A 13,760-nucleotide genomic window follows, 5' to 3' on the forward strand; every position below is an offset into this window, starting at 1 on the left:
TATTGGTCACTTTCCGCAGAACAAAGCAGTTAATATCTGTATGGATTTTGTTGCTAAGTTTTAAAAATGAAGAATAGCACATTAAAAGTGACCACACATTAAAAATGAAGGAACAAAAATACTTCATCCCTGCACAACATAAACATGGTATTCTAGCATTTAACTTGTACTTTAAACTGTAGTTTGTTTTCTGTATAGCTGTTCTACCACCGAAGCAGTTCAGAGGGGGGAAATGTTGGCATTGTCTGTCTCAAGAGACAATGGAGTGTGCCTCCTGGGGGGGGGTGAAGCCAGCAGCACTGAAGTGACCTCTCTGAGGGGCAAGCCTGGGCAGTGTGTAGGGTGGTCCTGGACTGCCCAGACAACAAGACCCCCTCTTGGCCTCACGTACGTGGACCAAAGGAAAGGAGAGCAACATGTCTGGTGCCAGCTTGGCTGCAGGAGTTGCCAGAAGGAGGCATACGATAATCACAATATTATAACAAAATCTTTATTTAACAAAATGTGCATATCACTTAATTGCAGTAAAACCTCCAAGTAGCTCACCATAAATATGAAAATGATCAACAAAAATAGTTTAAAACAATTAAAATAAAATGGGGAAATGGATTAAAATGTGCCAACATGTTTATCTATTTATCAACATTATTTTAACACATTAACAACAACAAAAATCAACAAGATTTTAAAAATGATGTTAAATCCTTAAGCAATGTCAGCATAAACAATAATCTTCAACCAATAGTAAATCAGGCAGGTTTTGCCCAGTGCCCACAGTATGGAAGGAGGGGTTCCTATGGGAATCCATTCTGAATAGTGGGCCCTATCACAGGGAAGGCCTTCCAGCTCTGTGGTTCCATAGATGTCATTGTTGTAAAACAGATCTCAGTCTAAAGAAAGATGGAGGGACATATGGGCTGCCCAATGTAGCACAGATGGGGGTCAGTGTTTCTTCTGTGAAACTGGTATTTTTTGGTGGCCCGCAGAATTCCTTAGCTTTCAAAATGTACTCCCTGGCCCCCAAAGACTGAGCACCTCAACTATATTTTGTCAACCTTTAAGCATTAAATATTATAGGATTAGGTTACGCAAGTATACAGTGGTACCTCAGGTTAAGTACTTAATTCGTTCCGGAGGTCCGTTCTTAACCTGGAGCTGTTCTTAACCTGAAGTACCACTTTACCTAATGGGGCCTCCTGCTGCTGCCGCGCCACCGGAGCACGATTTCTGTTCTCATCCTGAAGCAAAGTTCTTAACCTGAAGCACTATGTCTGGGTTAGTGGAGTCTGTAACCTGAAGCATATGTAACCTGAAGTGTCTGTAACCCGAGGTACCACTGTACTGAGAGTTCAGCTGATTCAACTCCTGATAATATTGACTACCGTGTGTGCAAACTGACCCAACTGAAAAACACTGGGTGAGTTACACCCATACATGGAGGGTCCCAGCAGGGCTTACTAAATCCCCGTTTGCTCCCTTCTTGCTTATGTGCAGGCATGGATATTTGCACAGGCAGTGTAGGAGGACGTTAGGGTGAATGGGTGATCTGGGTGCCCCTCCCCAACCCCTCCCATTCAGACCTCCCTCTCTGCCCAATTACCAGTTACTAAGACTCAAAATAACGTTGTATTCTAACTGATGGCACATTCACACATCAAATGATGAAAATGCAGTACGGGCATGAGTATCCCTCCTGCCCAGGTCAAATGATATGGCACAGCAGCTAGCTGATTATCACTTGCAGTTATTCTGCAGGACCAGCTGGCATTCCTTATACTGGACTAATTCATAAAGCAGAGGAGCACTAAACAGACATATGCAACAAGGTTCAAAAAAGGAGCCCGCAGCTGGGTTTCAGCTTCAGGATAGTCTAAATATAACACTGGATACTTGAGTAGTCAGATATCTAACATCCTGGAACAACATGCCGTGCAATTATGCTCCATATATTGCTTTGGGGGCAAATTAGATGGGGGGGAGGGGACTGAGCAAGTGGAGAACAATAAATCTTTCCAAAGTTTGTTGTTCTATTTCTCAAGCTTGCATTGTCTCCAAAGTAGCTCACCAACTCTGTACAAAGCACAGTAGAACATAATTCATCCGACTGCAGTCTGTGTTATAATTCTAGCACAATGCTGAACTGCTAGGGTTGGTCAGCTTGAAAACTGGGTGAAGGGTGGTTTCAAAAGGCTGTGGAGAAAAATGCAAGCAGCAGAGTTCATCCTTAAGACAGAATCAGTGGGTGAATTCAAACAACCAGGTTATTCATAGACACTTTCAGCCATCGCCCAATATCCTGACTGGTCATTTGACACTTTCAACATTTGGTGACTCATTCACAATGGTCTTTTAATAGTAGCTGCCAAAGTGAAGTCCCATCTGATGAGATTCTCGGGTGTCTGCTTGCCAACAAATGGCCTAGATCCAGAATATTTTCTCTATTCCTATGGCATCTTAGAGTTAACTCGCAGCCATCTCTCCGTCTTGTTCACTGCTAAAGAATCCCAGTGTTCTCCTACCTTCTTATAAAGTGGTTGGATTTGCCCTTCTTATATAATATCCCTTATTAAGCGTGGAGAGGTGAGCCAGAATTTGAGTGCTGTCGCTCATTTGACTCTGGTTCATCTTTAGGTAAGATGGATGAAATTACACCATATACTAAGCCATGGGGATACGAGGATCTTCACATGATGCTGGGGAAGCAAGGACCAAAGGTCTTCACTTCAGGCTGCAAGTTCCCAAGGGCAGAAGCCTGTGCTTGCTTGCTTATGTTGCTTTATTTGAATGGATACAAACACTTTGATAGTGCTAAGGAGGAAGGAAAGAGCAGCTACCAAGCACCAGGATCAGTTAAAGCTATTGACTGAAGCAGGGCTAGCTAATGTGGTACCTTCCAGATGTGTTAAGAGTACAACTCCCATCATCTTGGCCCATTGGCTGGAGATGATGAAAGTTGGCTCAGTTGGTAGAGCATGAGACTCTTAATCCCAGGGGCGTGGATTTGATTCCTTCACTGTAGAGTGTCGGACTAGATGATCCTTGTTGTCCCTTCCAACTCTATGATTCTATGAACAATATCTGGAGGGCAGCATGTTGGCCAGACCATGAGCTATAGAGGATGAAGAGCAAGACACACAAGACTGCTAGGGAGCAGCAATTTGGGTACTAAATCTAAAAAAGTGAACACAGAAGAGCACAAAAGGAAAGAACAGAATACAAAAGTGGTCAGCATGATGTAAGTTTTTAGAAGTGCACAAAATTAAATATGCGCTTATCTAACATTAAAGGTCTGTGGTAAATGTTCATTTCCATATTTTAGAGGGACTCCTAATGCAACAAACCACACTTTTCTCCATATCCTTCAGTCACACTGTATAATCTCTCCCATGTCTGCACATTTGTCTAAAAGAAAGACTTTTCTGAATGGGGGTTTCTTTGGCATTACAACTGAACAGGGTGTTTTCTATTAACAAAAATAGGAGGCACTCACAGCATCGACTACTATAGCCCGTGATTCACTTGTGGCTCTGTGCCAAAACCTAAATAGATCGAAAGTCTGTAGGCTCCAGAGGAAAGGTAGGCTACTTCTTTTTTCAGTTCTTTTCTTTTTTAAAAAAATAATCCACAAGAGACGTGAATGATTTACAGAGAATTGAAAGAAAAGGCTTTCAAGACTGTCCCTGCTATAAGGGGAAACTTTCTTATGTCCTGACTCATACAAGATTTACTGTACAGCCTACAATATTTGCAGGGAACGCACAACTGGAATAAGCTAGCCCACCCCGCATTAAACTGACTTTTAAAAACCCACCTCTCTCAAATGTATGCAATGGCCTGTTTGTTTTTGTACAACAAATTCTCCACAAACCTTGCCCAAAGATGCATTATATACTTTAGCCACGTCAGACAAATAAAACCAACTCAGGTTACAGTCAAGCTCCATAATAAAGCACCTGTAATGTGTAAGAGACTCTGCCATTGGCTTGCTGGGCTCTGGCTTTACACAGAACATCTGCTGCATATAAAATGCTTAATTAGCTGTTGAACTGTGTCGGTAACTTTTCGTTTTGGTCTCTGGAACGTAGCATTTGCTTTTTCTCAGCTAGCAAGTTTCAAGTTGAAGGCAACAAAGCTCTTTACTGAGGCAGCGGGGTTAACCTCCAGCCTCCTTCTAATCTGATCAAGTTACTTCTAATGCTCTGGCCCATATTTTTCAGGAGGGTGATGTCTCCCAAAGTGGCAACTTAAGTAAACTTCTTAAACTGGTCTTTAGTGTGATCGGTCCATCTCAAATGTACACTTTCCCCCCAACTGTCTTGGTTTTGCCTACCTTATGAAAAAAGGTAAGTGAAATCAAAGTAGACTGTATTTGGATATAAAAAATATACAGATAAGATGTTATGTGCGCATCTGTTCACACTTCCGAAAGAAAAACCTATTTATAAACTATTGAAAAATACCTCCAGCACAACAACGTATGTCTTTCCAATTGCAATAGTCAGAGTACTTATGCTTTGATACTTCAGCAAAGTAAATTTAGTGTATCCAAGAATCTTTCCTTATTAGCTTCGCTTGCCCTTCACTATACCATCTGCCATCTTGCATGATGAAGTAAGCTGATGCTCACAGGGGCTCTTGTCACAATAAACAGCTTAAGAGTGGCATGCTTGGGTACTTTTCAGGAACACTCAAATAAGACTGTGTATTGCTTATATATTAACATTTGGTTTAGTGGGTATGGGAGAAACTCTTATGGGCAATTAAAAAAGAATGGTTGTAGCACAAGTAAGTTTCGCTTCCATGAGAGACATTGCACACACTTTTGTAAATGAAGAAAATCTTTAATAATAATAAAAAAGTAAGTGTCGCTTCCAGTTATATAGAATAGGCCAATGCTCCCAGAAAGTACACAGCACCTATTTGCTTTAAAAGGTTCTTGCATCAGTTCCCCAAATTTGCATGTTAATATTGAGAATTTTAAGAAATTTGGAGCAGGGGTGGTGGCGGTAGTGATGTAGGGACACCTTGTAAAAGATGAAATCCGTGAAAATTTGTGATAAATACTAATGCCTCTAAATTGCATTTACAGAATTGTGTGAATGTTCCCATATATACATATTGAAAGATTTGGTGTGTGTATATGTGCTGCCCTACCACCCACTAGCCACCCCACCAGTGTATTTGCAAGTACCAACTTAAAAAGGAAGGAGGAAGTGTTGCTTAAAAAAATCATTTCTCAAAACGCAGTTATAAAATGCAGAAATAAATGTCCACAAAGAAAGTACACTTCATCAAGAAAGGAAGAGAGAACAAGGGAGAAAAAGGGAGATAGGGAGTTTCAGTGGTGCATGACAATTTAATTCACCAAGAACACAGTTATTTGAGAATAGCCATCTTTCCTTCATAAAATCTTTTGGGGGAAGGTACTCCACTTGTGGTGGTAGCGGCTCAGATTCAGAAACTTTGGGATGATACTGCTTGATATCTTAAATACATTTCTGTGTGGTTTCTGACCCAGATATGGCACTGAAATTCCTTGGTCACCCTCCCAGAGGAGCTATAAGGACAGAAAGGCAGATGAAGTTCATCCTCATTAGTTCTACTGAGTCTCTCAGTGGCCTTTGATACTTTGTTACCTTCAGTTCACTTGCCTGCAAGGCACTACAGGTATGTTAGGCATCCTATTCCTTCCTGATGCACATATGCCTGAACATGGTGCTGTTACTATAGCTTGACAACTGGTGTCCTACAGAGTTCCAGCAGAGGTCCATTCAACTTTCATTCAGATTAAAAAACATGCCACAAGTAACAAACAGGTGGGTTCATTTTTGTCATCTCAAAAATGACAAGGTGGCTCAATGTGTATGGGAAGTGGTATCCTGCTCACTATTGATGTGAATTTGTACTTCCCCTTGAAGAGGTTTACAGCTTGGGGAACTGTTAGATCCCGGTCTTTCAATGGGTGTTCTGCGTGTTGCTTTTCATCAATTTATGCTGCCTCTGGGCTCTCTTAGAAAATGAAAGGCATGTTGTGGTAATATCCAGGTTAGACTTTAAAAATGCATTGTGCATGGGACTACCACTGGGGACTGTTTGGAACACAGCAGCTAAATTTTTATGTGGAACACACTAGCCTGAAGATCTTCTACCTGTTTTAAAGTGCTTTCACTGGCTTCCACACACAATTCACATATTGGTTTCGATCATATATATTTATTACTAATATTTCTATACCAGCATTTAAGGTTTGGGACCAAGGTATCTGAAGAACCTTCTTCTCCCACATAAACCTACCTGATCCTTTGGAAACTTTCCTCCTGATGCCCCTCCCTTCTTGTGTTCAGTATCATCAGAGGATAGACAGATGTTCATGAAACAGGGCCTTATCAGTGGTAGCACCATATCTTTAGAGCAACCTCCCCGGGCAGCTCTGTAAGGCTCCAGTGTTACCATCTCTTGGCTTTGGATGTTTACATCAGTTTTTTAAATATTGTAGGTCACTATGTTGCGAGGGAGGGCCAGAAAAAATTGGTTCCCAGTATCCTCTGGATCTCGGTTATCTGCTGATCAGACTGCATAAACTTTCTTTCCCACTTCACTGCCAAATCCCTAAGCAACTGACCCGAACTGCTATCACGGAAGCTGCCAAGTTCCTGGAAGAGGTCAAGCAGAAATTCTCTGCTTCCTGATCATTAACCACTTAAGACTGAAATAACCCTTCGTTAGCACAGGGCACGGGAAACCTTTCAATAGCCTACAATTGCCCTTTCTTTTGAAATAAGTAAACGAATACAAAAATATATAGCTGACTCGCACAAGAGGACACAGGAAATTGCCTTGTACCACTGGTGCAAGTCAGACCATGATGCATCAGTATTATCTACTCTGTATTTTGTGTGTTTTATGACACTGCAACTGCATTGTTGCTAAATGCATACTCTGACTGGCAGTGGCTCTCCACATTTTCATGCCGCAAATGTAACTTTCATGCATGTATCCTACCACTGAGCTGTCCCGCAAGCACAGCATTGGAACTAGGAGTGTGCACTGACCACAACATTTATTTAGGACCCCAATTCTGGGTTTCAGGAAACCGCCTACCTTGATTCAAGGCACTTTTAAGATTTTCTGCTTCATCTAGAGAGTTTGCATGAGTCCATTTTGTTTCTCCCACCTCCAAAACAGTATCAGTTATAACTTATTTTCCTTTAGGCAGATGTGAATGAAAGCTGCAAAGCAATTGAGTGGAGGAGGCCTGCCAATTTACATGCAGTTAGATCCAGGGGCTTTTCTACGGGACAGTTTTAAAGTTTGGTTTTTGTTTGGGTTTTTTAAAAAGGAAATGTCTTAACTTTTAAATTCTGGCGTAGAATATATATCAGGCAATCTTGCCAATTCTGAGGTCACGAATCCTGCCAAATTTCAGAAGCAAAGCTGCAAAGGTTTCTCCTCAAGGGCAGCTGTCAACAGTTTTAGCATTGTGTGAGCACCTGGCCTGAAAATTGCAGGCATGGGGGAGGCACCCCTGCATCTAAGAAACCTGTCAAATTTCAAACCAAAATTTCCAAGGGCTTTTGAAGCTAATTTTGGGGTGGGAAGAACTAAATGGACCTGCTTTTCTAATAAGATCATTCCCATTGATTACAAGCTAGATCCCTCAGTCGCATTGGACCTCCATCTCCTGACCCTGACATTTTCTTCAAGCTAGAGACATACATTTCAGTTCTGCAAAGTTGCTTCCTGTCCCTATTAGCCCAACACAAAGTTTTCTCTATGGTAAAATCAGAGATTTCCCCCCCCCACTTTTCACAGGTACTTGTCTGCAGAGTTTGATGTCTAGATCACCAAGGTGCCACAAAACGCCTCAGAGCTTTCCCTTTTTGACTTGTGCAGAGTCAGAGGGATCCCATTTTGCTTTGGGCAAGCCCCAAAGCTGCCCCCCACCCCCAGGCACCCTGCTTCACTTTGGGATTTGAGACACAAAGCGTTTCTCAAAAAACTGCGAACGGGATGAATACTGTATTTTTCGCCCTATAGGACGCACCGTCCCATAAGGCGCACTTAGTTTTTTGGGGGGGAAATAAAGGGGAAAAAATTATTTCCCCCCCAGGCAGCTCTCTGCAAGCCGTGGGAGCCCAGCGCTGGCTCCCGCTGCTTGCGGAGAGGTCCGTGAAGCCTCTAAGCTTAGAGTGAAGATAAATTGCCGTCCAGTCACTCTTCCCTGTGAGAACTCTGCTGGGAAAAAATGACCTGGCAAGATAGCAGAGTAGCGGCAGCGGTCCTGCTTCCGTGTGAGAATAGGGATAAATCAGGTCCAGAGACAGTCCGTTCTAATCTCTAGTAGCTTTATTTACAGAGCAATAAATCAGTCAGACACCGTCGGAACTTTCCGGCATCTTTGTGCTTTTCCAAAAGCACTCGCCCAGCAGCCTCTAAGTTGGGCTGCTTCTCTGTCCGTTGCAGAGACAGATCTGAAGAGCGTCAGAACAACATCCTGTGACGCACTTCTTGGCATGTAGCTCCTCCCAGCTCCTCCCAGATCCAGATACAGGACACCAGTGAGTTTTAACCCTGTCAGTTCCAAACTCTACACCCCCTCTTGTCCTGCATCTGGAGACAACAGTCAACAATGCTTTCCCCATACACAGACCCTCACAGAACTCCTCGTGCTTCTGGAAGGTTAATGGTTTTGTGAAACCATCAGCGAGGTTCTTTGTTGAGGGACAGTATTTTAGAGCAACTAGCCCCTCACGAACGCTCTGACATACATTCCGGAAACGTATGTCCAAATGTTTGGTCCTCGCCTTGAATTGCCCCGTCTCAGCCAATTTGAGGCAAGGTTGATTGTCTTCATGCACCACAACGGGCAGACAATTCTCTCCACAGATTTCCTTGACCAAACACACATAGAACTCCAGCTCTCTGCAAGCATCTGATAGCGCACTGAACTCGGCTTCAGTAGATGAAAGCGCTATGAGACTTTGCTTCCGGGACCTCCACCCAACTACAGAGTTCCCAAACTTCACCACTAGGCCTGACACTGATTTGCGGTCTTCAGAGTTAGCCCAATCCGAATCCACAAAGCAAGTCAGCTTTACTTCTCCTTGAGCTGGCAACCTAAGACAAAAGTCTTTGGTTTCCTGCAAATACCTCAGAACTCTCTTGATGCCATTCCAGGCTTGCACACTGGGGTTTGATGCCTCTCTGCTGAGCAGATTGACAGCAAACGCAATGTCTGGTCTGCTCCACTGAGACAAGTACAACAAACTCCCTAGGGCTGACTGAAACACTTCAGTATTTTCGAACGCAGCGCGTTCTACTTGCTGAAATTCCTTTACGTATCCAGCTTCCATGGGTGACCTGGCACCTGCACAATCAGACATCCTGAACTTCTCAAGCAACTGTTCAATCTTACCTTTCTGGCTAAGCAAAAAGCTACCATCCTCAGTCTTCGCTATTTGAACACCTAAGTAGGATTTGACATCCCCAAGCTGCTTCAGCTTGAACCGCTTTCCAAGCTCCCTAGCAAACTTCTTCACCTGTTCACTAGTCTGTGCCATCATTAAGATATCATCAACAAAGACAAGAATCACTTCCTGTGTCTCTCCTGACCCCTTCAGGTACAGGCAACTGTCTGCAACAGACCTCTTAAAACCTAGCTCCTCTAAGGCTTCATGTAGGCACATATTCCAATTCCTGGCAGATTGGCGTAATCCATAGATGGATTTGTGCAACCGCCACACAATACCTGGTTCACTGACTTCAAACCCTGGAGGAGGAAGCATGTACAACTCCTCCTGGAGATCTGAATTCAGGTAGGCGACATCTACATCAAAATGGTTCACCTTCCAACCTCTCTGTGCTGCTATCGCTAAAAGCATTCTCAAAGTCTCCGCTCTTGAGGTCGGCGAATAAACCTCTGTGAAGTGGACACCCTTTTTCTGTGTGAATCCACGTGCCACTAATCTCGCTTTGTACTGTGGTTCTCCCGTTTCTGTGGGTTTCAAGCGGTAAATCCACCTACAACTAACAGCTCGCTGGTTAGCCGGCAGCTGAGTGAGTGAGAACACACCAAGAGACTCCATTGAGTTCATTTCCTTCTGCATCGCCTCACGCCATTTGCTAGCTTCTTCCTGAGGCAACTTTTGAACATCCTCAAAGGATTCAGGCTCACACCTAGCCACACCAACCCAAACACTAGTGGCTTCATACCTTTCAGGAGGCTTACCCTTGGTTGACCTAGCTGACCTCCTCAGCGTGAATTCTGGACCTGTGCCTGATTCACCTGGATCAGCCCTACCATCTCCTGTGTCAGAAACCTCCCCCTCTGACCTGCTGCGCCGTTTTGGGCGTACAGCTGGTTCTGCTGGCGAGGATGGTTCACTCCTCGGCTCAGACTTGACAGAGACCTGTGGAGGGGTCTTGGGACTCCCTTTTGGGGAGGTTTGGGGCCTCTGCCTTGGAGATCCCTGCTCTGGACTCTGTGGCTGTTGACCGTGCGCCTCAGCAACAGGTTCAGCCTCGTCCTCCTCCTCATCATCACCTGAGTCTAACAGAATATCTGGGTTCCCGTGAAGACGTTTCCACCCACTCTGCTCGCAAAACTCAGCACTGCCGCTAATAAGCAGCTTAGACTGGTCGCCAGCAGGGTATGCGAAACGCCACGCCTTTGAACCCGGCTCATAGCCTACAAAGATCATCTTCCTAGACCTTGGCTCACCCTTTCTGCGCATGGCCTTTGGAACCAAAACCCAAGCCTGTGAACCGAAAACGTGCAGAAAGTCCACCTTCGGTTTCTTTCCATGAAGCAGAAAGTACGGTGTGTCTCCTACACTTGAATTGAACACCCTGTTCTGCACAAAGCATGCTGTCTTATAACTTTCAGCCCAAAAACGCTGTGGCAATCCCGAGTCTGCCAACATAGCATGCGCTGATTCCTGTAAAGTGCGAAACTTCCTCTCCGCCAACCCGTTCTGTTGCGGAGAGTAGGGGGCAGTCAAACGATGACTGATACCTTTCTGCCTGAAAAACGATTGCAGCGCAGAACCTGTGAATTCCCCCCCGCGATCAGATTGAAAGGAAATCACCCTGGTAGAGAAACGCAGCTCTACCGCTGTGATCCAATCTCTGATCAGTGCAGCTGCTTCTGATTTGCATCTAAGCGTAAACAGCCAGGTGTGTCTCGAAAAATCATCAATCAGAATCAGAATCCATTTAGACCCAGCTAAAGAAGGTGTGGGCATGGGCCCTGACAAATCTGCATGGACCAGTTCAAAAGGTTTGCTGGTCCTTCTCTCTGACCTGGGGTATGTGCATGTTGTGACCTTTGATTGCTTACAGGCTTGACAATCTAGGAATTTGTCACATGCCTTGAACCTACACCCAATTGTGTTCTCTGCAGCTTTACGCACATACGACCACGCTGCGTGCCCAAATTTCCTGTGCCACAGATGGATACAATCATTGTGTGGTGGGACATTAGCACACTGCACTTGGGCATTATCAATGGACCCACTAGCCACATTTTCCACCAGTCCCATTTTCCCACCAGCCCCATTTTCAATGGGCAGCTCCACCAGAAAGAGCCTGTCTTTCCTCTCAACACTGTAGATCTTCTTCCCATCCCTGTAAAAAGAGCACAAATTGTTAGAGAATAAGACATCAATTCCAATAGCCAATAATGCTGACACACTCAAAAGAGAATGGGCGAGTTCTGGGACATAATAAGCTGGCACTTCACAACCTAGAAAAGAGCAAAACAAAGACCCAGATTCAGTCAGTGGTCTTTTTGACCCATCTGCTAAAATGACAGAGCGTGCAGTTTTAACTGTCTTGCAGTTCCTCAGGAGCTCTCTGTAGTTAACGAGGCAATGCGAAGCTCCTGAATCGATGATCAGAGAAAAGGTGTCTCTCTGGCTGTTTTCCAAAGATGCCATGGCGTTGGTTGCACCCCCACTGTCTGTGCCCTTCCTGGTTGCCATGGCCACAGCCTTCCCCCGACTAGGGCTTTCGCTGCTTCCCAGAGAGACCAATGCAGCTGTGAGGTGATAAGACGCCTTGTCTTTATTGTGGCCTGCTGCTTTCCCACGTCTCTGGTGAGAACCGGCCCTGGGAACCTGCTTTGTTGACATTCCACGCCGGCCAGAGTCCTTGCCGCCATCCTGCGCCTCTAGCGGACAATTGCGGACCAGATGTGTGTTGCTGCCACACCGATAGCATCTCTTTGAAACAAAGGCTCTCACACAGTCTTCGCCACTCCTGGCTGCTGCCCCCCCGCTCTTTCTTGGGGTGCAGCCTGCGCCCTCTTTCACAGCCCTCTGGCGCTTTGATTCTTCGTCAATCAAGCGGCCGCTAATATATTCGATCGTAAGATCCTGCGGCGGCATCGTTTCCATCGTTAGAACCAAGTTCTCATAACTCCTGTCCAAAGAGCTTAAAAGCGTATAAGCTTTAAGTTCATCTGGGAAGGGCACATTGAGCTGACGCAGCTTACTGAAGATGGTCAGCATCTGAGCAATGTGATCCCTTATCGGCTCCCCTGGGGACAGCCTCTTCTCAAACAGAGAACGTATCACATGGATCTTTGCCCCAGCTGTGGTCCTCTGATGTATTCTAGTCAGAGCAGACCATATCTGATGACAGGTATGTAAGCCATCAATATGGGGGAGCTGCGACGCTTCAATCGCCATCACCACATGGGACATGGCCTTCTTATCTTTCTTTGCCGCTGCTGCAGCCCTCTCCACTTCTGCAGCTGCTGCATTGGGCCCGGCCACGACTGGATCGGCCTGTGTGCATTCCCACAGCTGCTTTCCCTCCAGCCAATAATACATGCGCTTGGACCAGTCCTCCCAATTGGCTCCATTGAGCCTTTCGAAGGGGATGTTGAAGCTTTCATGGCCCTGCTGTGCCTGAGCAGCAGCCATCTCCTCCCCCCAGGGCTTCTCACAAGCGTACTCACACGTTTGCCAGCAGGCTGGTCCTTTGAAGCAGCCGTCTCTCTTGGCTCTTGGCTCCGATCACCAGCATTCCTCACTGCCCTTCCTGGCAGGAGATCACAGCAACTCAAAGCTGGCAGCCTTCCTCCCTTCTCACACTTATCAGGAGACGCGGATCATCCATAACCTCTTAGAGTGAAGATAAATTGCCGTCCAGTCACTCTTCCCTGTGAGAACTCTGCTGGGAAAAAATGACCTGGCAAGATAGCAGAGTAGCGGCAGCGGTCCTGCTTCCGTGTGAGAATAGGGATAAATCAGGTCCAGAGACAGTCCGTTCTAATCTCTAGTAGCTTTATTTACAGAGCAATAAATCAGTCAGACACCATCGGAACTTTCCGGCATCTTTGTGCTTTTCCAAAAGCACTCGCCCAGCAGCCTCTAAGTTGGGCTGCTTCTCTGTCCGTTGCAGAGACAGATCTGAAGAGCGTCAGAACAACATCCTGTGACGCACTTCTTGGCATGTAGCTCCTCCCAGCTCCTCCCAGATCCAGATACAGGACACCAGTGAGTTTTAACCCTGTCAGTTCCAAACTCTACAGCCTGGACGCGCTGATCTCAGTGCGCGCAGGCTTTGGCATGCCGGCAACTCTCCACAAGCAGCGGGAGCGCTCCCGCTGCTTGCGGAGAGGTCCGCGAAGCCTGGAGAGCGAGAGGGGTCGGTGCGCACCGACCCCTCTCACTCTCCAGGCTTCAGTGAAAGCCTGCATTCGCCCCATAGGACGCACACACATTTCCCCTTCATTTTTGAAGGGGGAAAAGTGC

General features: G+C 45.6%; 1 protein-coding gene and 1 long non-coding RNA gene across 3 annotated transcripts in view; one reads left to right on the forward strand and one right to left on the reverse strand.

Annotated features, from left to right (window-relative positions):
- The first annotated feature begins 496 nt into the window (after nucleotides 1-496).
- LOC309526072 lies at nucleotides 497-7,717 on the forward strand. Its single transcript, XR_014216630.1, has 2 exons — nucleotides 497-1,102; nucleotides 1,347-7,717. It is a non-coding gene; the product is annotated as an uncharacterized lncRNA (long non-coding RNA).
- The window catches only part of TAMM41 (TAM41 mitochondrial translocator assembly and maintenance homolog), a 44,463-nt gene continuing 35,523 nt past the window's right edge, over nucleotides 4,821-13,760 (reverse strand). For both annotated transcript variants that reach the window (XM_082211986.1, XM_082211987.1), the window contains one exon: nucleotides 4,821-7,999. The gene's annotated coding sequence lies outside the window, so the exon portion shown is untranslated. The remainder of the gene's footprint in view (nucleotides 8,000-13,760) is intronic.

This window comes from Podarcis vaucheri (genome assembly GCF_965113315.1).
Source record: "Podarcis vaucheri genome assembly, chromosome: 2".
Lineage (NCBI taxonomy): Eukaryota > Metazoa > Chordata > Lepidosauria > Squamata > Lacertidae > Podarcis > Podarcis vaucheri.